This window comes from Stegastes partitus, unplaced genomic scaffold (assembly GCF_000690725.1).
Source record: "Stegastes partitus isolate 25-593 unplaced genomic scaffold, Stegastes_partitus-1.0.2 Scaffold455, whole genome shotgun sequence".
Taxonomy (NCBI): Eukaryota; Metazoa; Chordata; class Actinopteri; family Pomacentridae; genus Stegastes; species Stegastes partitus.
In genome coordinates this window covers 356,626-381,834 of record NW_007578186.1, presented here as the reverse complement: position 1 = coordinate 381,834, position 25,209 = coordinate 356,626, and the positions used below count along the sequence as shown (strand labels likewise).

Sequence of the window (25,209 nt, the reverse complement as noted above, 5' to 3'; positions counted from 1 at the left end):
AAAAAACCCAAATGTTGTGTTCCTCAGCACAACTGTGAAGCCATTGGAGACTCAGCTGTGACTGACAGCTACACAACAAACATTCAGGGACCTTTTGACTGAGCTGGGCTGAACTGCAGGCTGTGTTTACACAGAGCAGCGAAGAGACAGGCATTGAAACAAATAAGAAATGCAACTTGTAAAACATCTATTATCTGCAGAGTCACCATTTCTGTTTTTAGTATTCGTAATATCTGGGTTGATGTGGAAAAATGTTGATTCTAGGTTTTTCTGTTTTTGTAAAATAAATAATCAAAGAAATTCAGTTTAGGTTTTTTTTCTGCTTTTTCTGATTTTTGGCATTATAACTGTGTGATGCTGTGCAAAAGACATTCTCAACTTCTAGCTGTGGTTTTGCTGTTTCCAAAGAAGTGCACTTTGTATTTCAGTGAAAAATGATCCGACAGTCAGTAAAAATGTGACAGTAGCCAAAAAAAAAAACAAAAAACTGCTCTGTATTCAGAGGGTTAAAGAAGAGCCTGTCTGAAGATCCCCATTATCCTCTGATTCTCTGCCTTTGAGTTTGGCCAAGTATAAACACTCTTAGTTTTTAGATGGAAGGACAACATGCTGGAAAAAAAACTGTTTGTTTCATGCACTCAAAACCAACAATTTGTATGCATGGGATGACTGATCAAAATGAAGCAAAACTCCAGAATCTCCAAGTCCATGAGATCATGAGAAATGAAATACGCAGCATTAACAAATTAGAAAAATATTTGTTTTTACACTATTTGGAAGTGAAAGAATGACTCTTTGTTGATGATCAGTCAGCAGGGTGCTTCAGTTCCTGCCAGTTTGTTCCACACTGACTAAACTGAGAACATGTCATGACTGAGTGTGATGGGGACTTAAGAGAGGAGACAGACTTCGTGAGTATGCATGAGTCAAAAAGATAAAGATATGTGCGGTATGTGATCACTTCCCATGTCGAAACAATCACGCCTCACAACCTCCTTTCACCTTTCATCCAGCCGCCCCACCTCCTCTTCACTCCCAGCCCTGACAAGGACCTCTCAGGCAGGGATAATAGAATTAACAACCCTCTGCGATCATCAACCGTGTCCCCCCCCCTTGCCCTTACCCTGTGACCCCCTGATGAGTGGAGGGGAGCTGGTCTGATTCTACCCTCCCACCCACTGTGACCTCCAGGGGAAAGGTTTTGTTCTGGCTACTCGGGCAACAAATCTCAAAAGCTAATTTCCCCCGTCTGATGTTGCTCACTGGTCGTTTCTTCAAGTTATTGGAGGCCTCGACTCCTTCCCGGTAAAGTAAAAAACACTTCCACCACCCTCACCTCTTCCTCCACCTTCCTCATTACACGCATCTTCCTCTGCTGTCAGCAGCACAAGACAGGCAGAGCAAAACCAGTCATCGACACTAAAAATAGAAAACTTCTCAAGTGCCTGAAATCATTCTGATAGTCTTTCATGAGGCGTTTCTCTCAGCAAGGCATTTGATTCGATGTTCAAAAATAAACTCCAATAGTGTAGCAGCCAGCTATTACGGGGTCAACCCAGGGGCACTTTACACCGCATCCTGACACTCTAAAACTATTAAATGATGCTGAACAGCTTTAAGGCAGCCTCTCTGCTTCTGACAGTGACTGGAAATACAGCGAGTGATTGTGAGAGTTTACCCTCCTCGTGGCACCAACTGGCCCAGGATGAGCAAGAGCAGGACTGACAGAAGAAAGAAGTTCCCAGGTAGCTCTCTAACAAGATCCAGAAGTGGGTTCTGTGATGGGGAAATAATCCCGTTATGATAAGCCCGTTAATAATGCCAGTATTACCCAGGAGAGGAAGCCCATTATTCTGCAGCAGCAGATCGCCCCTTGCAATCACACGCAACCTCCGAGCTGTTCCGGAGACTCTGCTGGGCTCAAGACCGAGTTAGAGAAGTGAGAATGAGGAAGAAGAAAAAGAAGAGGGTTTAAGGGCAGCGACACAAAGGCAAGCTGGGTGATGGATGGGGTTTTAGGGGATTTTCCAATAACAGGTAGTCCAAAAAGAGGCTCCAAAGAGGCCTGAGCTCTTGGGAAAACCAGGCATCTATAATCCTGTTTGATCATTGCTTGGCAAGCTCAGACACACCGAGGTCTGAGGACCTTAAGATCTCGTAACGAAATCAAATGTGAAGGGAGACATCATGTCTTATTGAAACTATGTCCTCTACTGCTGAGTATCGAACGTATTGCTCATGCCAGCTTGGGTTAGTTTTCTGTTGTCTCTTTTCACATCTTTCTTTCACATGTCTGCCTTTTTTTTTTTTTTAGTTTAATTGTATGGCTGAAAATTAGCAGAGAAATTACTACTGAAATTTCCGGAGTAGAGTGCGAAAAACCGAGCCAGAATGTCCTCGGTCCCATAAGCAGGAAGGTTATGGGTGCATGTTGTCACTACTTGCAGCAGCAAAGGATCTACAGCAGAGCAAAGGCAGCAGATTTGCTGTGGATAATTGTGTGCAAGTCTGGAAACTTACATAATGTCAACCATGAAAATACAAAGACTAAATGGTTCCAGTGTGTTGGCTCTGTTTTGAACTGTGACACTGGGACAAACTGATCTGCATTTCTCAAGAGCAGCATGTTCCCTAATTATGGAAAATGTATCCATTACACCTAAACGTAATGAAAAAAAGAAGGGCTACAGCAAAGTAAAGAACATAAAAAGCTGTGAATAAGAGCTTATTTTGACTGAATGTTCTCAATTAAGAATTCTAAAAACAGAGATAAACAGCAAATCCTAACATTGGAAAGGGCAGAACAATCATTTGTATTTATTAAATGACTTAAAACTGCAAGACAAGTTCTATCAATCTGTTTAATTGAATCTGCACTCAAGTCAACTTTAATTTTTTTTTTATCTCTGGTTTGGTCTTCACCAACTACTGAGGACATATCTTGATATTTTGCTCCACTGGTCTCACCAACAACTCGTCTGCTGTTTAGTGCCGAGAAACTAATGAGCCGTGAGCGTTTTCTATGAAAACAGCTGAACTGATAGAACAAATATTGATCAGTGCAGCTTTAACTGTTTCTAAATGTGACGTTTTCCTGATGCAGCGCCATGTTTTCAGAGTCTTACTTCTTCCTTCCTACACTTTCATCCTCTTTCCTGTTCCTGCTCATTGTCACCTATATCCTTCCTTCCTTGTTTCCTGCTCTGGATTGTTGCTCCACTGCTCCCCTGTCACTCTCTCTTTTCCATCCCCCCATTTTCCATACAACTCCGGCTAGATTTTCATCTGCCCGTTCTCTAACTGCAACACCACAGCGTGACTAACTAAAGGCAAAGATGAGAGCAACAGGTGGAAAGAATAAACTTGTCAGATCAGAGTCGGCACTGCGTGGACGAGGGCGAAAGTATCAGTATGCGAGTGGTAATAGGAACCATTCATAAAAATGCTTTGATGGGTGGTCACCGTTCACAAAAACAGTAGTCGGAGGGACTCGAATACTTTCCAAAGCAAAAGCAGGAGTGTGAGATGAAGTTGAGAGCAGAAATATGCCACTTTGGTGCACAGAACCTGGGTGGGCTTGATTAATCCTGAGACCAGTGATCCCAGTGGATGGAGACAGAGAGAAAACCAACAGGCTAGGTGAGTCATATTAATCCTTGATGGCTGCTAAGAAAAGAAAATCCACAAGTACAGACAAGGCAGCGGCACACTGACACGCACAATGCCTCAGCAAGGCAATCAGTCCACACCTAATCTCCTCTCCCATTTATTTGTCACGCATCTACCCCACAATAAAACTTCAAACAGCCAAGAAAATGGTATTGTAATGAAGTCAGCCGACTCCACTGTAAAATGAGAGGAGTCTTTTAATGTTTTGCCAGAAGACCTGAGGTTATATTATGCCTCCATTCCAACACAATGACTGTCTGTCTGAGTGGTGGCTCACTGTCACCTTCCCCCACATGGCTCGGCTTTAAGGTCTCACAGTGTGTGTGTGTGTATTGGAGATCGCTGAATGCATGCAAACTTTCTCAGTCCTCATTAACCCCTCGCTTCGGTGCCAAATCTCTTTTCACTCAAACTCAGAGAGATATTGTCCTCTTTGGCAAAGTAACATGGTAACTTTGAACAAAACGTCTTGCGTCCAGGCTGCCACAGAGCTCTGACTTCATTAGAGCAGGTTTTCTGTGGTGAAACAAATGGAGAAATAAGATTTCTAAAAAAAAAAGGGCAGCCTTTGCAGGAGTAATTGGCAGCAGGTCCTCCCTTATTCCAGTTCTCCCCCCTCCTCCTCTTCTTTTACAACCAACTTGTTGCTGTTGCAGACTTTAGCCTCTCCCTCTGTTTGGTAGAGTTGCCATGGCAGCGGAGGCCCACATTTTTCATGTGCAGGGCGAAATGAGATAGAGAGACATGAAGAGAGGGAAGAGGAAGGAACAGAGAGATTGAGTGAATGGGTGAATGAGTGAGTGTGTTTTGTGTGTGTCTGACACTCTGACAGCGGACAGGTTGGCTCTTTAGCATCTCAAAGCATCTGGCCTCAATTCGGACATGAGAGCGGCCCGACCGAAGCCCAGATTCTCCCGGTCTGTAGTGCAGAGAATCTCACCAAGTCTACTCTAATCTATTGAAAATGGAAAATGTACACAGTGGATTTTATCTATCAGACTATTTGTTTAGGAACAGTAACATCCTGGAGTCTGTGCTGGTTAACAACCTCACAGTGATGACAAAACTTTACATGTCTTCTAAACACGAGCTGCTGTGCAACACCATTTCCTGATTACAATCACCAAAGTTGGCAACAATCTATTGCATCAAATAATAATAAGATGATGATGAATCTGGGCCGGCATTGCATTCAACCTTCACCCTCGGAACCCTAAAACCTGCTGCTAGATTGGAAAGGCCTTATTATTATAATAAAATTGATTGAATCCAGAAACTGAAAAACAGGAAAAAATCAGCTGATTTTCTACTTTAGAATGTGTCTCGATCTCAACACGTGTGGATTTGAGTTTCGTCAGGAAAATTGATCAAACATAAGCCTAAAATGGTGCTATTTAATCAAGAATAAAAATGAAGACACAATAAACCACTTGCAGAAACCAGATTTTTTTTTAAATGACTGACTCAGCTGTGACCAACAATCACATGACTAAAATGCTGGTACTTTTCACCTGAACTGCAGGCTGTGTTCAGAGAGGGCAGATGGGAGACAAGTGTGGAAACAAATTTAAAAAGTGTGTAGCATCACCTTGTTTTCCTTCATTCTCATTAACACCTGGTGAAAAAACATTGTACACGTTGATTCCACTTGTTTACATTTTTCTAAATAAATAATCAAAGAAATTTGACTTTTTTTCGCTCTTTTTTATGATATCTGGTATTATAGCTGTGTAATACTGCACAAATAAACATATTACAGTGAATAATGAGTCCACAGTGAGTAATAACCTGACAGGAGCACCCAGAGGGTTAAGTATTAGACGCTGCGGGACACATTTAGCGGCACTACAGTCAGCTGACACCGGAGGAAACTGAGGTAACGGTATGTGAAAAAAAGGGGGAAGATGGCTGACATTCCCGTTCCACTCCAAATCTGAGATTTTCCAGGAGGTTTTCCAGCCACTGAAAGTTATCCAGCGGTGGTCAGTGGTCAGACCCACAGACACTGGAAATACCGAGAATGCCAGTGGAGAGACACAGGGATTAATGTGGCCGGTGGACTACTGTTCGTCGGGATCAGTGACCAGTTCAAGCTTAACTCTTTCACTTAATACAGTACTGGGGAGGCAGCTAAGATTTCTATTAACACGGTCTGACTTCTCATTGTCCCAGAGTAAAGTTTTCCCTCCTAAACCTCCCTTCCTCCCCCCCTCCACCCCCTGCTGCTTTGGCTGCATGAACAGTGGAGAGCCATTGTTTCAGTTGAACAGAGGGCAGAGAGCAAAGAGAAAGGGCCTGTTATCTTACACTGAAAGCAACCACACTTTGACTGACAACGTGACCCATAATGTGAGGCGGGACGAAGACAGGGGCAGTGACTTTTTTTTATTATTGAAGACGAGCAATTTCCTCGCTAACATCCTTCAATGCGGAAAAGTAGGCCACGATATCTGAAATGGCTCAGCTTTTCTTTTTTCTTTTTTTGAAACATTTCACTAAAAGTGTCACAGCTTTAGTGTGAAATCACTGATCATAGCCGAGGCAGAGTACAACACACACAATGCCGCCCACACACACACACACGCACACACACACACACACACACACACACACACCAAGTGCGACTAAATACAGCAAGGCAAATGAGTTCCACAGCAGCTATTACATAAGCAACAACGCCTCAGTTTAACTGTGCCAGCCTCGATGTATAATTCACTTCCACTCATCTGAGAAAATATCTGACATGGCAAAGAAGCACATGAGCAGACATACTGTCCGTGCCGCTGTAAACTTGAGAAAGATGGAGGGGTTGGTGGAGGGAGGGGGACGGACTGACGTGGAAAATACTCATTCAGCAAACTGAACCGAAGCCAGGCCGACTTCTAATCTCTCTCTGTCTCTCTGTCTTCCTGCGTTTCTGTCTCTCGCTCTCTCGCTCTGTCAGTGTTTCACCATGCTCCTCAACCAGAGGCTTTACATAAACACCTGGCATGAGATTTAGTTCAACGGGATTGCTGGGGGAAAAAGAAAAAAAAAAAAAAAAGGGAGCTGAGGATAGGAAGTCGGGATAGAGTTTGATAACATTTTATCAAATCTGAATCCTTACAAATCCTTTATTGGATCTTATGAGTAAACTGTGTCTTTTTTATTTTGTTCTCTATCACAGCTACACCCCAGAGACTCAGATTTCATCACCGATCTTGTCCTACTGCTGCGAGGGAAAACAGCATTTGCTCTGCTCAAGGTGCTGACGTAAAAAAAAACAACAATTCTTCTCTCATTCAGCAAATTTAAACGGATGCACTTGACATCACCTGAACTCCTGCTGCTCTGCTTCAGGTCACACAAAACAGCGTCACACCAAAAATAAAGGTGGAACACTCCAGTTAGATATTCTCTCCTGCACATAATGCATTTTGCGCCTATTTCACTGACTTTGGAACATTTAAATTTGCCATCTTCTTTTGTCGCTGACTTGGCATGGTGGTTCTATACATCGTCTTTTTCTTTTTTTTTCCTCTCTCTGCAGGTGCGATGTTGTAAAAAGGCAACACAAGAGACCTCCTAAAAGAGCTTGTGAATGATAAATTAGCTGAGGTATTTGTTGGCTGTGGAGTTTAACACGTCCAAGTGTTTTACCAAATTGGAACCAGATCCAAAAATGGAACCAGCTATCCTGAACTTGATTGGAAAAAAAAGTGAGAGACATCAACAGGAGAAAGAGAGCAAGAAAAGGCCCCACTACGTTTCACTTTACTATCTTTTTAATACTGTACGCAAACCGGGAAGCATGAGTCAACGTGGCTGGAAAGGGTTACGTATGTAACCTGTAACATGTGACACACGTTTACCTCATTTGTTTTTGCTCAGAGCAGATGAGGTAACCCACCGTCCCCACTCTCACTCCCTTCCAACTCAAATGAAACTTCACGCATTGATAGTAGGAGTGAAACGTCACTCCCACTAACGCTGCCAAAATATCCCGTCTGGGTAATTACAGTCTTCTCCCAGCGTGCCCTCAAATGAAACCTTCACATGATTGGGTCAAACAGACAGATAGAGAGCTGAGAGAACGGACGGCCCTCTGCGCGGCGTCTATAAACGTATCTGCTGACACATCACTCTCGGGCCAAAACAAACTTGATGAGAAACTACAATATGTGGCCCAGGGCACACGAGGAGTCTTGTAATTACACGCATAGGGAAGACATAAGAGGAGCAGCCTCTGTTTCCCAGAGTGCTTCGTCATCAAAAGAAACACAAAGATTCCCTTTGAGTTCTCTGGATGAAAACATGTTTTGCCCGGGTCACACTTCTGAGATGCGGCCCAAATTGTCTGCTTTGGTCGAAGTGTATATGCTGCCTCATGCTCTTTCTTCACTTCAGTGTGAGTGTGTGTTCAGACAGATTGAATAACACCCTCCTCCTCCACCTCCTCCTCCTCCTTCTCCTCCTTTAGGCCAACTGTCCAGAGGGTGGAACAGCTTTTGTAAAGGCTGAAATTTCCAATCAATACCCCAACAGCCTGTAATGAGGAGATTACCCAGGGTCAGGATTAGAAAAACTTGGGCTCAGGCACCTCAAAAAAAACTCATCCCACCTCAACAAAATCCAAGCCACCGGTTCTGTTTGTTCCTCCACAAAAACTCTCCAAGGCTCATTTAGAGCAACTTAAGAAAACTAACCACAAGCTAGTGCCAGTCAGCTGACTCTGAATCACCCAGTCACCTTAAATCTGCCAGGTATCATTATTTGATCATTCAGATTTTAGAAGTCATCGACAACTTTTCCAGTCTTCTTAAAAATCTGTGTTTCTGTGTGAAAGAGCCTGTCAAACAACCTTCATCTCCCTCCGGAATATCCGACACCCTCGTAAATGGTTTCACACTGACTCAAGGTGCTGGCGAATGTAAAGTTTCACCTCCAAGCAAATTCGTGTCCATGCAAATGAAGCTAAACTGGAAAAGAAAGCAGGCTAAAGGGGGAGCCTGACTTTGGAGAATCTGCACTCATATTTCACTTATGCAGACACATGCAACAACACACACTCTCCCCTCCACACTCACCCCAGTGAGAGCACTGCATCGCTGCCTCCACTTGTCTCTTTTGGAAAAAAAAAAAAAAAAAAGAAATATAAAAGATCACTCCGGTCTCCTCAGATTGTCCTCCTCTCTTTTTTCCTCCCTGCTGTCTACCTCTTCCCTACAACATTCCAGCTTCCTGCCGTTGCCTCTGCAGCTCTCCAGGACTTCATATCCCGACACGAGGACTTTCAAATGGAAGCCCCCTTATTTTTCCTGTCCTGTCCTCTCCTCCTCCTCCTCCTCCTCTCTCTTCTCACTTCACTCCACTGTTCCTCTTCTCAGTTTTCCTTCCCTGCTGTCTGCCTTAGCACCGCCTCCCACTCCTCCTCCTTATCCCTCCCTCCTCTCTCCCAATTTTTTTTTTTTTTGCCAGCCAGCCCCTCTGCCTCGAGTTTCCTTCTTTTAGCAGCCACACTACTCTCCTCTGCCTGTCTCTCTCTCTCTCTCTCCTCCCCCCTTCTCTTTTTAGATTCATCCACTCCTTCTCTTTCACACACATCCTCTGCATCAACACAACCCTGCGTTGGCTTTAACATTTATGGAAATTTTCGTTACTATTTCTGTTTGGCGGACGGGTGTGCAGGCAGAATGTGCCCACGGGGCGTCAGGGGAACACCTCCTTCCCCAGCAGTTCTCAGCATCTACCCTTTGGCGAAACAACAATGCAGTTACACCCAATTGTGTAATTATTAAACAACATTGAATACATCAAGAGCTGCGGCTGCAACAAACGCAGGAAGGGGGCGTGTCGATTAATTCAAAAGGGGTAAATTACATAACGTGCTTCTCCACATCTTTGTGTAGTTTGTGTACACTCCTCTTGTGCGCATGAAGGTGAGCGCCATTCAGCAGGCGGTGGAAAGAAAGAATCAGTGGAAAGTCAAATCACACAGACTCGGAGTTTCTGTGTGTCGAGTGGTGTGTTGGAGGTGAAACGAGAAAGGACGTGCATATTGCAGCTAGATCAAATAAAGATTGTTTTTGTTGTCGGTGATTCTGTTGGTTACTACAGTTGATTATATGTTTAATATGTTGAAGTGGAACTTTTAGGCCTGTGACCCCTTCAGATGAAGCCACATCTAGTCGTGACCTCTCATGACTGGACACAGCCTCAGTGTGGACATGAGTGTTGGACTTTGACTAAAAACTGCAGCCTGAAATATCTAAACAACTAGATTTTCATTACATTTTGAACCTAATATGCACAGAGAATAATCCTTAATATCTTCCGCGGTACCCTAATTTCACCTTTCTGACACCATTTGTCCTTTTATGTAAAAATCTATCTAAGTGTTTAGTGTAAATAGGTAAATGACCCCGTTAAACCAAGACGGTAAACATATCCTCTATACATTTCCACTTTACCACCAAACCACTACCGTCCAGCCTCACAGAGCCACCAGCAAGCAGCTAAACTGTTCACTTATTTTTCCATCAGTTCATCATTTAATCAATAATTAATCCACTAACTGTTGCAGCGCTAATTAATTTACAGATCACACACTGCTCTGTTGTGTGGTACACAACACTTACCGCTCTTGGTTTATTGTTGTGTGCTGCCATGGAAAACTGGTAGGAGGACTGAGTAATGCTGCATGAGAGTGTGTGTGTGTGTGTGTGTGTGTGTTCTCTCTCTCTCTTTACTGGAACTTCCCTGTACCTCCCTCCCACGGTCCCACGGTGCTACAACAACAGAGAAGTGAGTTCACTTGTGCTCTCTGACTTGGCACTTTACTGCCATTAACACAGCCCACCTCCTCCAGGCTGAAAATACAACACCAGAAAGCTTTTGAGTTTTTTTATACGCGTGTGTGAGACACTGAGTCGGTGTGCGTGTGTGTGTGTGTATGTGTGTGTGTGTGTGTGAGTCAGCAAGAGTTTCTATTTCAGCCTCCAAACAGGTAATGATAACCCACAAATTGAGTGCATCAGCTCAGTGTAACATGTTAAATTGATACGGTTTCTTTGAAGTGGGGTCGTGCGAGGTACTGATCCAGAGTCGACTGCAGTCCGCATTTGGAGGAGCAGGCTGGAGGACCGGCACAGGAGGCAAGCAGTGTGCTGCTGCGGACGAGGTCAGCAGCAGCAAGCACCAAACTCACACCATGACACAAACCAACTGATCGATCAAGGCAGCGGTAGATCAGCAAGTCTGATTTTCTGCGAGTCTGGTATCTTTGAAGAGAGCATAGAGCGAAAGAAAAGCTTCACTTCTCTGTTGCTAAATCAGTGAAAATATTGTAAATGTAATGTATGCTGACTCTAATGATTTTTTTTTCTCAGCATGGCCTTTTCTCATATGGCTAAAATACATTTTGCAGTCTGGTCCTAGTGTCTGTTTCTACTACTAGAGGTGCACTGTAGGTCAGACACTACCCATGACCTTACACAAAGCCACCTGAAAAAAAGCAAACTATCCCTTTAAGCTCAAGCTGAACGACATTGTATAAAAATTGACATTAGTGTGAGTTTTTTTTTTACCAAATGGTTTGAAAACCCTATTTTAAAAGAATTTGTTATTCTAGCATAATTGGGGTGATTTTATAGGGAAGTTCATCCGCATCAAAAGCAAAAATGTATTTAGAAAAAAAAAGCTAAACAAAGGTTTCTTGTATGATATAAAACTGACAAAGGTTTTGCTCTGGATGGCATTCAGATCTGAACTTGTCATACAGAGCTTCGTGGTGACTTAATAACTGATCAAACAAACTACTCTTGATGCCTCATGCAAGACACTGCTGACAGAGTACCTGTTCATGGTCAACATCATCCCCTCTGTATCCAAAATGTGCTTTTCTTTTTGCAACCAAATCTTTGTTTCCATGGATTTTCACCTGCTCCTCACCGCACACTAGACGTCAACAAACTTAGCTTCTTGTAAATAAAGTTTTATAAAAACTCTTTACATCCAAGAACTTTGATTGAACAATTATTCATCAGATTCTTGTGTCTTTTTGTATCGAGCAGCAAAAACAGCAGTAGCATGATGTGTTTGCAGTAATTTGCCTCATCCTGTCACTGTGCGACTATTACACATGTGCACGCTGTAATGTCAGTTCTGAAACGATGGACTGTGCAGCCCAACTTTAAGCTGTCATGAGTCATTACAGAGTGGGAGCCATGAAAGAAAAGTAAAGAGGCTGTATCTGTGAATAACTTGAGTTATTTAAAACATGCTTACTAACTAGTTCAACTTTGGTGCTCATGTTTTACCACTGAAAGCTCAAGCCCATGCACCGCTGAGACACACACACTGAGCTCAGCTAATTACAGTAATTAAAAGTTCACACTGACAGTAACTTTGCGCAAAAGACTGTGTTTTTTTTAAGTTGATATCTGCAGTGGATGTTGTCTTGTCGGGCCATATGACCTCCTCATAAATGTGTTTTTTTTTTTTTTTCAAAAATATATTGTGGGTTGAACTGGATTGAGACTTTTAGTTTAACTTTAACACAGCCAGCAACAGTGATTAGAAGTCACGCGTCCGGGGGTTAGAACGGCATGATATTGTTTCAAAAACTCACCATAATTAAGTCATTTATCAGAGACAGAAACTTTGATTTTCACCTTTCAACCCTGAACTACTGATGATGGTGATGTTCTGTCAAAACATGTAACCAAATCAGAAAAAAATGTGATATTTCATCAAAATCACTTTATTCTACATGTCTCAACAGTTTGCACAAACAGTATTGTGAACTGCTGGCTGAGTTTACACAAGCTGATAGGAGACAAGTATTGAAACAAATTAAATATCAAAGTGGTAAAATGTCTAGTCAACATTTTTTCCAGTATTTGTAACACCAGTGGACACTTGGAAAAATGTTGAACATGCTGATTTCAGGTTTTTCCATTTTTTGTAAAATAAATAGTTGTAGAAATTCAATTTTCAAATATCCCTTTTTTATGATTTATGGTGCCATAACAGTGTAGTATACCGCCCAGAAGACATTTTTGAGTTCTCTCTGCTTCTAGCCATGGTTGTGCTGTTTCCAAAGTGATGTTGGACGATATATTGCAGTGAAAAATAAGCCAATAGTGAGTGAAAATGTGACAGGAGCATAAAACACAAGGGTTAAACAGAAGAATAGGCAGCAAAAGGTGTTGACCATGTGACCTTAAACCAAAATAATTACCTAAATGATGCTAAAATCTGCTGCAGAGTTTGGTGATGTTTCTTTGTGGGATCTTGATAGCAAGTGATCACTTTTGCATTCCATATTATCATTTTATCCATTGTTACACAGACTACTGCAGCTTTAAATTGTGAGAAACATGCATCAACCAAAAGTACTGAGTAGGACTTCAACTGAATCCTTTGTATTTTGAAAGTGACCTTCCGACGCAGGTGGTGAGCAGTGTGGTGGGACAGATAATGAAGGAAGGGGACAGCTGGGCTGGGACGGGCTGAGCTGGACTAGAGGAAAACGAAGTGCAGAGGAGACAGCAGATCTGTAATGGATATGGAGGAAAGAAGAGAGGAAGACAGCTGCTGCTGTGTTGACCACACATTATTATCACGCCACACATCTTACAAACTCTGCCCTTTTACTGCGAGGCCTTGAGCTGATGGAAATGATAAGGAGTTAATGTCAGGATGCAGCGTCGTGTGACTGCTGTTGGCCGAAAAACAACACAAACAAACAACGTTGCGGGCTGACATAACTGATATTTTTTTATATTAAGCTTGCAGAAAAAAAAGGTGCAGCGCAGAGAAAATTGTGTTTGCTGGGCAGGACAATTTGATTTGCGGCAGAAGTAAACAGATGCACCTTCCTTGCCTTATGTCACCCGGCTGCCGTATGGAACAACATGGCCTAAGCCACAAATGTATGACCTCTTGACCCCTTGTGCCCTCCCTCCTCCCTCTGTGTCACACACTCCCACTGCTATCCATCTCCAAACCTAATCCCTAACCAGACACTTGAAAGAGGCCAAGACCTCTATCTCCATAAAAGTGTGTGCTTGACAAAGTGACCGCAGCAAGTCACTCTAAACTGAGATTGGACCAATTCGGGCCATTGATCAGCATCCAGCTGCCTACAAGACAGGAGGGAAAATGAACGCAATTGCAACGGAGAGCGAGAAAGAGAGAAGGAACGAGAGCGGTAGGAGGAGTGGGGGATGCCTGAGTCAGCAAATATTGAAGGTCAACGTCATCAGAGAAGGTTTTGTCTGCAGAGGGGGTTTTGTTTTTTGGTGTGGTTCTTTACCTCAGTGTGTCGCCCAGTTTACTCCTCCTGGAGGTCTGAGGAAGACAGGGGAGCAGCAGAGAGCTCTCATCCCAGGACCTCGCTTCTCTCCGGGCCACTTCTCCTGCACTCCGTCCTGAGGGAAAACACAAAGTGTTAATGTTACCCCACATCATCAAACTCACACAGATGTTCGCAGCATTTAAAATGCATTAAACCTACATTAAATGGCTGCGAGTGCTCTGCAATGTCTACCAACTGCTCACTAGCTGTCTGTCTGCCATTTGATGCTGGGATGTTGGTGTTCAATTAATGAGATTGAACCAGAGTAGAATAAGTTAACTCTGAATCCCAAACACTTTATGGGTGTTTTCTTTTTTTGCTCCTGTCACACATTTACTCAGTGTGAGCTCACTGTGGGCTGTAAAAAAGCAAATAATAAAGCTTTACTACTTCCCCCTCCCCCCAAAAGAAATTATTCTGTGTGCAGAAAAACCGTAAGATGACATCCTAGTTTATACTGTAGTGCCATGTGTTACAATATATTAGTACTACCACTCTCTGAGGTTGTATCATGAGGTGAGTTAAAGATATGCAGGACATCGTTTTGTCATCTGGCTCCACTAAACCCAACAACCACAGTGATGCTAAACGATCACCTAGTCAACCCTGGTTTTATGAATCTGGCCGTGAGCATGTTTCCGGAAAACAGAGAGTGTTTGCATCAGATGACCAAACATGGACAAGTCCAGAACCACAGCTTTGTCACAAGAACAACAAACTGTAATCTTAAACCAAGTATGAAGAATTTAAAGATGTAATTCAGGCTAAAAGCAACAGACAAACCAAGGAAGGAAAAGTAATAGGTTACTCAGTATCATTGCCCATATAAAGAACAAGTTTATCTGACTATAATTACAGTTATGTGTTCAATGAAGTTAAAGTGTCTCTTAAATGTTATCTTACGAGACAATTTTAGCCTTTTTCTTTTTAATCTGCGACCCTGGAGGTGTTAAACGGTCTTGGGAGCAAGTAAAGAACAAATATTAAAACATCATTCAAACTGGTAAGAAGGCTTACTTCCAAACCTTATAAGGTCAACAAGTACAAGGCTTTGGTGCTTTAATCATTCTCTGTTTTAGGATTATATCGCTGTACAAAGGCCTGCAGAACAATGAAATGGCTTTGAAATTGCTTGCGGCTCTAAAAACTCCTGCCCTCTGAAGAGACCTTCTAAATATCCATACACCAAGCTCCACGGGACCTTCTAGGAATGGTGACGCCATTTTCCAAGAAAACTGTTGGGTTATTAAGCAGCGCCGCTATAAACTCAGGGTTAAACCTGCAGCAACCTCACTAACCCCAAATCCTGCATCTCAGCACAACCTGGTGTCCAACAACTGAAAACATCAGCTCTTTTCTCAACTTTGTACACTTTTATCTGCTTTTCTTAACAACGCGAATCCATCCTACCTTTCCTCATTTTTTAATTTACACTTTTTAATCTTCTGATCTCATCCCTTCTCTCTCTTCGCCTCCTCCACACCAGTCTCTAGCCGATGAGGTAATCAGTCAGCTTGTTACTGTCTGATAAGTGATACGACTATTGATTTTGGCGCTGGTGTCCCGGCGCAGGGGTCAGTCCGGCCACATCGGCCAGCTCCCTGGCTGAGCTTCAGAGCTGCTTTCAGGAACCACGAACAGATGCTGACTGGGCTCTTTCTCAGCTATTGTCACAAACAGACAGACTGTAAGAAAAGAGATCTGACAGATCGTAAAGACGAACCGTGACATTTTGGCTGCAAAGAAAATGAATTATCCGGGTCAAACTTTGATCAGAAATGGATGAAAGCACCACATGGCTCGCACATGAATGTGAGGTATATGTGTCTAAATCCTAATAACATTACCCCCAGATTATCAAGTTAAAGAAACATCTCCTGTCCAACACAGCACAACGCATAACCTTTAATCTAAATCAATAAAATCTGTGTAGTTCTACAAATGACAACATAACACACAGTTACTGATTAACACCCAGATTTCCTCAGGATTTTGATGTCGCTGAAGCTCAAGCAGAACCAATATGGAGCAAACGTGAAGTGAAATCATTTGTTGCTTTGCGTCTGCGTAAATCTGGAAAATTTATGAATGGATTTCTATGGAGGTCAAATAGGCTTTAGGCCAAGGTACGACTGATTAAAGTGGCAATCAGGCTCTGGGTATTCTGCCATTAGATGATTATGTATTTCAGCCATTTGAGGCCTGATTTGATGGCCACGTGCCTTGTAGTTGTTACTGTGAACACCAGGAAGCCTAAAAGCGGTAGTGAGGCAGCTAAAACAGGGGAGTGGGGGGAGTGGAGGTATCAGTCTGTACGAATAGGGAAAGAGCACAGGGGGGTCAAGGCTTTCCTGGAGAGACGCAGGGGGTCGGGTTGGAGGTGAAATTTGTGAGATAACAGGGCAGGGGCTGGGTTTAAGCAGTTGTTCCACCCAATTTAACCTGATGCCATTCCTACAGAAACGCTGCTGCCAGCAATGCATGACTAAAAATAAGATTATTAGAAACAGCAATTTGCAAATACAGGCACGTGAACTGTTACTGTATGCGCATAAATGCACGTAGCTACATAGAGGCCTGCCTGGGTTTTAATTTTCATAAAATCCCCTGCAAGGCCATAAGACATGACCTGTGATGCTTTAATGATCTCTGCTGCACCTGGAGCTCACAGACACACACACACAGAAGCATCAAACCTCCCCTCTATGCACCATAATCAGGAGATGAGATCTCACTCTGTATGATGGGCTGATGTAAACCAATGGGTGCAGATTAGACGCAGATTATGAAGCCTTTAGATCAGAGGTAGATAGATTACATCGCAACAGCAGCATATGCCCTCACTGCAGGGACGACACTTTCTGTCAGGACAATGACACTGTGATTCAGGGTTGCTCTCCCGCGGGGTGCTGCAGTATTAACTTCGGCAGAGGGTGTTATTAAGGTTATGCGCGAACCGTCGCCTTTGGCTCACTTTGTTAATCACGACGCTTCCGGCGTTACAGTTATTGGGTTACTCCGGGTCTCTGCTGTGCCTCCTCATTTCGGAGAGCTACAGTACGCCGTGTTGATGATGATGATGAGGAGTAGAGGAGGGTGAAGGGGAAAGTAGCTGCCGTCACGAAGGAGGCGTGGCTAAATCTGTGCCAAGGTGACTCTTGCAGAATGAAACGAAGGAGAGAGAAGTGTTCAGTCCAAAAACACACATAATAGACAGATGTAAGGGTGGCAACATTTCAGAAAGGTATATGCCATTTCATATGTCAATATCCACATTATTATCATGTTATTGTCATTTCTTCTGATCTTCCACTTATTTTCTAGATGAATCAAAAGCCAAAAAAAGAAGAAAACTACACATCTTCACTTTTCTGAGTCATAGGTGGTGTTTTTAACAGTCTGATCAACAGGACAAAACCCACTGATAAAAAAATTACAGTGAACAGCAAGGAGACGACAATTTTTTTTCCTCGAAACACATGAATTAAATCAACTTAATGTATTAAAACGGTTGCAATTGTATTTTATGTTGACTCACTAATTGCACCTTGGATGAGAATATAGAAAACATACATACATAATATAATGTTATATAATATTTCTATAGATAGACATAATTTTGGCTAAAAAAAAAAAAGAATTACATTTCACATCAATCATGATACATGATGCAAAATCTAAATTTAAATTGTAAATGTGATACTTCCCTAAAGCTAATCTTCTCCATGATTTGCATCATTGCTCATAAAAGTCAAAAAATATATAAAAGTGAAAAAAATATTTAGAAATGGATCACCAGAAAATGTAATCTGAATTCATCTTCTCAGTAAAATTCTAAAATGAATATTAAGAGGATTTTGGATGACAAGTGTGAAATTTTTTGGATCAATTCATTACATTTTTTTTTTTTTTTTAAAGCAGATGAATTGATAATAAAAAACAGCAACAGTTGCAGAAATATTTACTTCTAAATAATCTAAAAAAATCTGCATAATTATCCATCATGTCACATATTTATTTAATAAAGGAGCTGACAAGTCAACAGCAAAGTTTGTACGCCAGAATAGAATCAATGGGAATAGTAAAACACTTCCCACGAACAGAGCAGCCAGTTAATGCAATTTCTATGTATCTCTCTTTCCATTTTCGCTGTCATTAACCCAACACTCATATCGTAGTCGGTGCCCGGCACTTTGCCGGCTGTCGCTGTCGTTTTTTTTCCAAGAAAGTGGAAAGCTGCTTTGTTGCCATAATATGCCCTGTGTGATGCTTGGCCCACTTTCCAGCCTGCTTTCATTGTGTAAGCACACATACATAAAACATGATTTGCTGCCTCAATTTCTGACTTTTATTCAGCTGGGATTTGGTGGCAGACAACATCAGAGCCATGAAAAGCAGAGCAGAGCAGCGACGAAATGCAACTCTCTCTCTGATCCTTTGAGCGAGGGAGTAGGAGGGAGAGAGAGAGAGAGAGGGAGAGAAAGAGTTGGCTACGTTACAGAGAGCAAGGTTTAATCACTGACCTCCAGACTTACAACTGAAGACAAATGGGCATGATTAATGAGGGCCATTCATCTTATAGGTTAAGAAAAAACCAGTGGGAACTGTGTTTGCCCGTGCTGCTCTGATAGGTATATCTGCTGTATATATTAAACTCCACTCTTGTTAGTTTGCGCTTCAACTTTCTGATCAAGTAGCTCAGGTCAGGCTCAGCGTAGATCCACCACTGTTCACTAGAGGGCAGCCTGTCTGAGTGTTGCAGCTGGAACAGTGACTGCTGACCAGAAAACTGACTCTCAGACCTCACGGAAACACTGTTGTTGCAGCAAATAACAGGAGAAGTAGCCAGTGCTGCATAAAGTTATTTTTATACCTCTAGATCCTCCTGCGTTGGTTTAATTATTTAATTAAATCATCTGTTTCCCCTTCATGCAGCCTTTTACCTTGAAGAAAAGCAGGAACTCAGAGGAGAAGACGGCAGTGGAAGAAGTATTGAGATCTTTCATTTAACCTTTTGAACTCCAAGCAGTTTCTGGCTGTTTATTTTACTCACTGTGGGCTCATTTTTCATTGCAATATAAAGTCCTGCACCTCTATGGAAACAGAACAATCATGGCTACAAGTAGAGAGAAATCAAAAGTGTCCTTTGTGCAATGTGATGCAGTTACAATGGCAATAAACAATGTGTCCAACTTTTTTTTTTTTTTTTTCCGAATGCCCACATGTTATCAATATTGGGGGGATAAAAACTGTAATTTTTCATTTGCCTCCATATTTGTCTCCTCTCTGCTCCATGCAAACACAACCTGCATTTCAACCCAGTTCAGCTGAAAAGTCTCTGAATCCTTGTCACGTGACTGTTGGTCGTGTTGAGTCACTGACGGCTTCATGGTTTTGCAGACAGTGAGAAACGTGTTGTTTTCTATAAAATCTTGTTCGATGCAAATGATGTATTTTTTTGCCAATTTTTATGAGACACAGATTTGGTTTTCTTGCATGTCACACATGAGTAGATCAAGTGTGACATGTGAAGGAAAGTTTAAATCCGTTGATTTTTGTTGGTCTTCATAGTTTCTAACTGTGATTAGAGGTGTAAATGTGGTGATTCTGTAAAAGATAACAAGGCTTTTAATGATTATAGCAATAGTAGCAATTAAAGGTATGCATCTGAACTTCAAAGTACAAGTAGAAAAGGATTATTAGCAAGTATCAGGAGCAGAAATACCTATTCTGCATGGGGAAAAAAGCATTATGATAATATATCACATCATTAGAACTGTTAATACTGATGCAGCATGTAGTAGTCTACTTGAGGTGGAGCTGGTTTATTTACTTTAGATACAGACTGTAATTTCATTGTTTAGTCCAGTCATTTCCAACCCGATTGGATCCTCTATGTGATTCACAAGATAAGTCAAGGCTTTAATATGACTAATGAGAGGTAGAAAGAAGAAAACACAAACACCTGCTACCTAAATCTGTATTAATTTTTTGGATTTTAATTTTGCTTTTAGTGTAAAATAATCATCAGTTTTACATATTTGGGTGTTGAACAGATAAAATGTGAGAAGCTTTGAAGAAAAATCAACCTTAGACACGTGAAATGTGACCAGAAACCCCAAATCGACAACTTTTTTTGTTGAGGTCACAAGCCCGAATGGTTGGAAAGTTTTGGTTTTCTTGTGTTTTTTTTAATTGTTAATTAAGTAAAAGTTACTCATCAAATGTAACGGAGCTGAGGTATAACGTAATGTAAAATGAAAAACTAATTATATTATACCAGCAGTATTTAGTTACCGTCCAGCGCTCCCAGAGGAGGATGACCTCATCGTGTACAGCACTCTATCCTCCTTGAAGTGAAACGGCTAATTGATACACTCCTGTCCAGCTCTCATTTCTCGACCTCTCTTGCTGCCCTGTAATGTTCCTGTAAGATCTTAAGTCGTCTTCCTCGGTGGCCAGATTAGATGGGATGACATGAGATTGTGAGGTGGGGGGGCGGCAGCGATGGGTAAAGTCTATCTCTGTAACCGATCTTAAGAGCAGCAGCTGACGCTCGGCCACAGCTGCACACAATCAACCTCTACTATGAAAATCCCACCCCCCCCCTAAAAAAAGTGATGAGCTTGCACGTTCACAGACAGCTGATAACTAATGAGGGTGCTCTGTGGGGAGACAGCGAGACGTGGGCAGGAGGAGCGAAAGGTGATCGCGCCGAGGAAATAAAGTGAGCTGGGGGAAAATTACCAAATGAGAAACAAAGACTGTAGGAACATTTTCATTTTCCTGTTTCAGCTCTTCAACCGCAGCGTGAGCCAAAAAGCTTTGTCTTGGCTTTTGTCTTTTTCCAGCTCTGTCAGCCTGCCACGGTTGTTGTAACAATTTGTCTGTCTGGAGGATGTGGATCATCGCTTTTCATTCGCTCACTTTGTCTTCTCCCTTATTATTCTCTGCCTCCCTGTCTTTAGTTCCTTTCCTATTATTTCAAACATATTTCTATGCACAGATTCCCACTTTCTCAACTCAAAACCAGTGGTGAGCATGAAAAGAGTTGCTGCAGGGCAAAGGAGAGATCTGCACACATTTCACAGAATCACACTCAAGCACCTGTCAGGATCTGATTGTACTTGATCTGTGCATTAACATTGAATGCAGAGAATGCTTAAGCGCAAACAGCATGAACGCTGCTGCTGCTACTATCATGTTGGCTGCAGAAAACGGAAAGATTTTCAACCTAAAATCAAAACTTCAAGGAAAAAAAAGATGTTTTTTCAAGCTCTGACTCGTGAGGCAGGAGCGAAAATGCACAAGTGAGTATACATCATCTGTGTCTCTAGAGACGCCTGCACATGTGACACGTAGTGAATGCTTGCGTTTATGCACGTTCATGACTGTGTGTCCTCTGCCACGGCCACAGCGAGCGTGTTATTGGAGCGGGGTGAGCCGGGGGCAGAAACAGCAGAAACAAACGAGGTCCTGTGCAACCCAGAGACTGTTCCATGAATCATCCACGACCTCATACAGTAGCCAGCCTTCAGCTCACAGTTAATAACTTCCCATGCAACGTTTCCCACAACGAGCTGATTAAAAATAAATAAACAAAAAAAACATTTAAAAATCCATTTGCTTTTAGAACCAATTCTCAGACAAATCTGAGCAGCCAGTGTTCAGAAATGTGAGAAAATAAGAGCTGTTTGTGTGCCGTAGAGCCAATTTTAGAACCAAAATTACCCTAAAACCACACTGCTACTGCGAATAACTCACGGAACATAAACAAAAATTATTTATTTAGTTATTTGCAGAAACACTGAGCTCCTATATTTAGTTTAAAACTAAATACAGAATTCCTGTGACTCATCATGCCAGTGGAATTTTACACGTGTTTGCATTTGCCTGCAGCAGGTACAATAAACAAGGATGTCATCAGAGTGGGCCAAAAGCGAAGCCCATGGTTCGACTGAGCCGAGTGAACGTGTCTCTTCTCTCTCTCTCAAGCCTTCACCTGCGCTCGCAGCTATTAGAGAGAACAAAAAAAAAAATGGAAGCGCACAGATATGCAAATATGATCTGCGAACAAGAGGAAAGAACTTGAAGGACATGGGAGATGGTGCGATTAATTTATCCCCTGGATTAGCTCGTAAAGTCATTCTGGGACTTTGTGTGTTTTAAAGTAGCTCCACGACTCTCCAAAGCACAAGGTTTGTCTTAAAAGACGTCTTTTCACCCACTGAAACACGCGATTTCACCCATGTTTATGTCAGATGCTGTTTGTTAACTCAAGCACCTTCACACGAACTCACACATAGTTAAATCTGTTGTTGTGTGTAATTTTCTTGCACTTCAGGGCCAAAGGTCAGCACACACGTTTCTGCGACAGCCTGTATCTACACCCTCAAGGTATACGTTCATGTGTGTACAGAGCTAAAGGAGACTGACATGGATGCTGAGTTGTGCTGCACTGGGACAGGCGGTCTAACCCAGCAGCAGGGATAAACTATAAATAGACTATCTCATCCACTCCAAACGCTCCCCCATCCCCCTTTTTTTTTTCCTCTTTTCCTTTCGCTTTATCTGGAAACCTTTATTACCATAGCTGGCAATAAAGGTCCGCCTTTGCTTTCTATTTCCTTCCCATTCCTCCGATCTTTATCCTTGTCTTCATCATCTCCCCTCCTTGTGGTCTCACCATTTTCAGTCTTCTCTTGTCTTACAGAGAGAAAGAAGTGAGAGACAGAAAAAAAAAATACTGGAATAACAAATAGGCCAACACCAATCTTGTGATCTCAGAAGAGAAGGGGGGAAAGCGTTGGGGAAGTGGAGAAAAGGGGGAGATAGGCTAGTTAAAGGGGGTGGAGATGGGGGGTGAGATGCAGTTATGTAAGTGAGGCTAATCCCCTCCCAACCCTGCATAGTAAATGAGACAGGATGACAGTGGCCTCATTTCATCCGTTCATCCCTGCATCTGCCGCCCGCTACCCCTCCGAACCGCTCCGTCTCCACCTTAATCTATCTGTTTGATCTTTGACAGCAGCGCTAGAGCTACGTTTTCAGCTCCGCACACCAGCAAATCCCGGTGTGCTGACAATGAGGGGGGAAGTTTGGGACACGGCAGATGAGCCATTATATAATTCATGGTTTAATTGTGAAGATGCTCCCAGAACAACTGCATCCCTTCCTCCTCCTTTACCTCGCGTCAACGGTAGCATCCGATTTTCGAAAGCCCTCTTACGTAACACGGGCCGACCAGGACAGTGAGAAAGAAAACAAAAGAAACATATTCCTGTTTAAAAAAAAAAAAAAAAACTCCACTCACAATAACTATAAATATTCCAGATACTCTCTGATAGCAGATGCCAGACGTCTGTGTTCTAAAGATGGAGCAACAGCGACAACATGTCAGACATTAAGATACAGTGCTTTGAATTTGGACTCAAAACAAAGGCCTGTAACTCCCCTAAATCCCCTCTGCAGCTCCTCTCTTCTTAGTTCTAACCCAACTGTCTGACCTTTCCTCAACTCAGTCACCCAGACATCCTAATCTGTCGAGGTATGCTTTGTTCACAGGGGTCAACATGACCAGTGGAGTGGACTTAATTAATGCTGGGAAGCATATAGCACATAAGCATGACCTGATTCTCTCACAAGGAAATATAAGTCTCTACATAGCACATTCATGATTTAAGTTTAAAATCACTTCTTATGCACTTTACTATAGTTACAAACATATTTTAACATGTCAGCCCTCTGTGATTTTTGTTCTTGTCACATTTTTGTAGTGTACTCAGTGTAAGCTTCATTTTTACCACAATATGAAGCCCTGCTCCTGTATAGAAACAGCACAACCATGACTAGAAGTACAGAGAACTCAAATGGGTCATTTGTGCAGTAAGATAAAGTTAAAGAAAAATCAAGAGTGGAATTTCTTGGGCTTCAAGGTGAGCAGTGGTTAACACTGTTGCCTCGCAGCTAGAAAGTTGCCGGTTTGCTTCCCGGTGAGGACACCTGGGATCTTTCTGCATGTTCTCCCCGTGCAGCGTGGGTTCTCTCCGGGTTCTCCGGCTTCCTCCCACAGTCCATAAACATGTTGAGGTTAGTTGATGATTCTAAATTGTCCATAGATGCGAATATGAGTGTGCTTGGTTGTCTGTCTCTAAGTGTGGCCCTGTGATAGACTGGCGACCTGTCGCCAACCCTAGTGAGGATTAAGCAGTGTATAGATGATGGATGGATGGATGGATGTTCTTTGACGATCCATTTTACAATAACTGAAAATAAATAAATAAATGAATGGAAATCAAGTGCCCTTAGATGTTATGAATACTTGACTAAAATGATCGCTCTATAGTTACTTTACTACTTAGTTTGTTTCGTTACTTGTCTCCTATCTGTCCTGTGTAGACGCAGCCTGCAGTTCAGTCCAGTTCAGCCAAAAAGTCTGTTTTTGTTACATGACTGTTAATCGTATATGAGTCACTAATGACCTCAAAGTTGCACCAATCGTTACAGATTTTTTTTCTTTTTTACAGTATCTGATTAGACCAAATGCTTAAAAATTTGCAAGTGACAGATGAAAGTAAAAAATCTGACAATCCTTCATTGTAATCTTTCAGAATTATTCAGGCTTTACCCACCTTTGCTGTCACTTCTCAACTGAAAAGCAAGAAAAAAATGCTTAAAAAAAATATCTTTAGGACGTTTAAAAAAAACAAAACAAATTAGAATAGATATGAATAACATAAGACATGGACACATTTTACTACGTAGCAGTGATGCACTTTCTATATTCTAATCGGTGTATATTTAAAATGTCTGTTCTTCAATTTCTTGTTAGTGACTGGATTATTTACACCAATATGGCTGTGATTAGGTAAAATCACCCAATGATAAGAGCCATCAGTCGGGTTTTATGACCTTCGTTAATGTGTTTTCATCACGTTTTTGCTTGACAACATGCATATGAGCAAGCTTCACAAATCACAACCAGGCATAACAGACTTTTTTAATGTAACAGAAGGGATTATTAGTGACTCGTAGGTCATCTGAGAGCTGTTTATTAGAGTATTAGTGACAACTTAACCCTTCTGAGTTACTTTGAAACAGTTAAACTTGACTGAACTCTGCTGAGTGTTGATATTGAACAGAGAAGTCTGCAGGAAGGAGGTCCCTGGTACCAACAGGACCCTTTAACTCCCCTCCACCTC

At 42.1% G+C, this 25,209-nt stretch overlaps 1 protein-coding gene across 2 annotated transcripts in view; it reads right to left on the bottom strand.

Moving 5' to 3' along the window:
• Positions 1 to 25,209, bottom strand: part of lzts2a (leucine zipper, putative tumor suppressor 2a) — a 47,697-nt gene that overhangs the window by 13,144 nt on the left and 9,344 nt on the right. Inside the window, exon 2 of one of the 2 annotated variants that reach the window (XM_008286460.1) lies at positions 13,967 to 14,081. The gene's annotated coding sequence lies outside the window, so the exon portion shown is untranslated. Of the gene's footprint in view, positions 1 to 8,735; positions 9,009 to 13,966; positions 14,082 to 25,209 lie in introns of those variants that run through there. The other variant, XM_008286459.1, reaches the window with a different exon arrangement.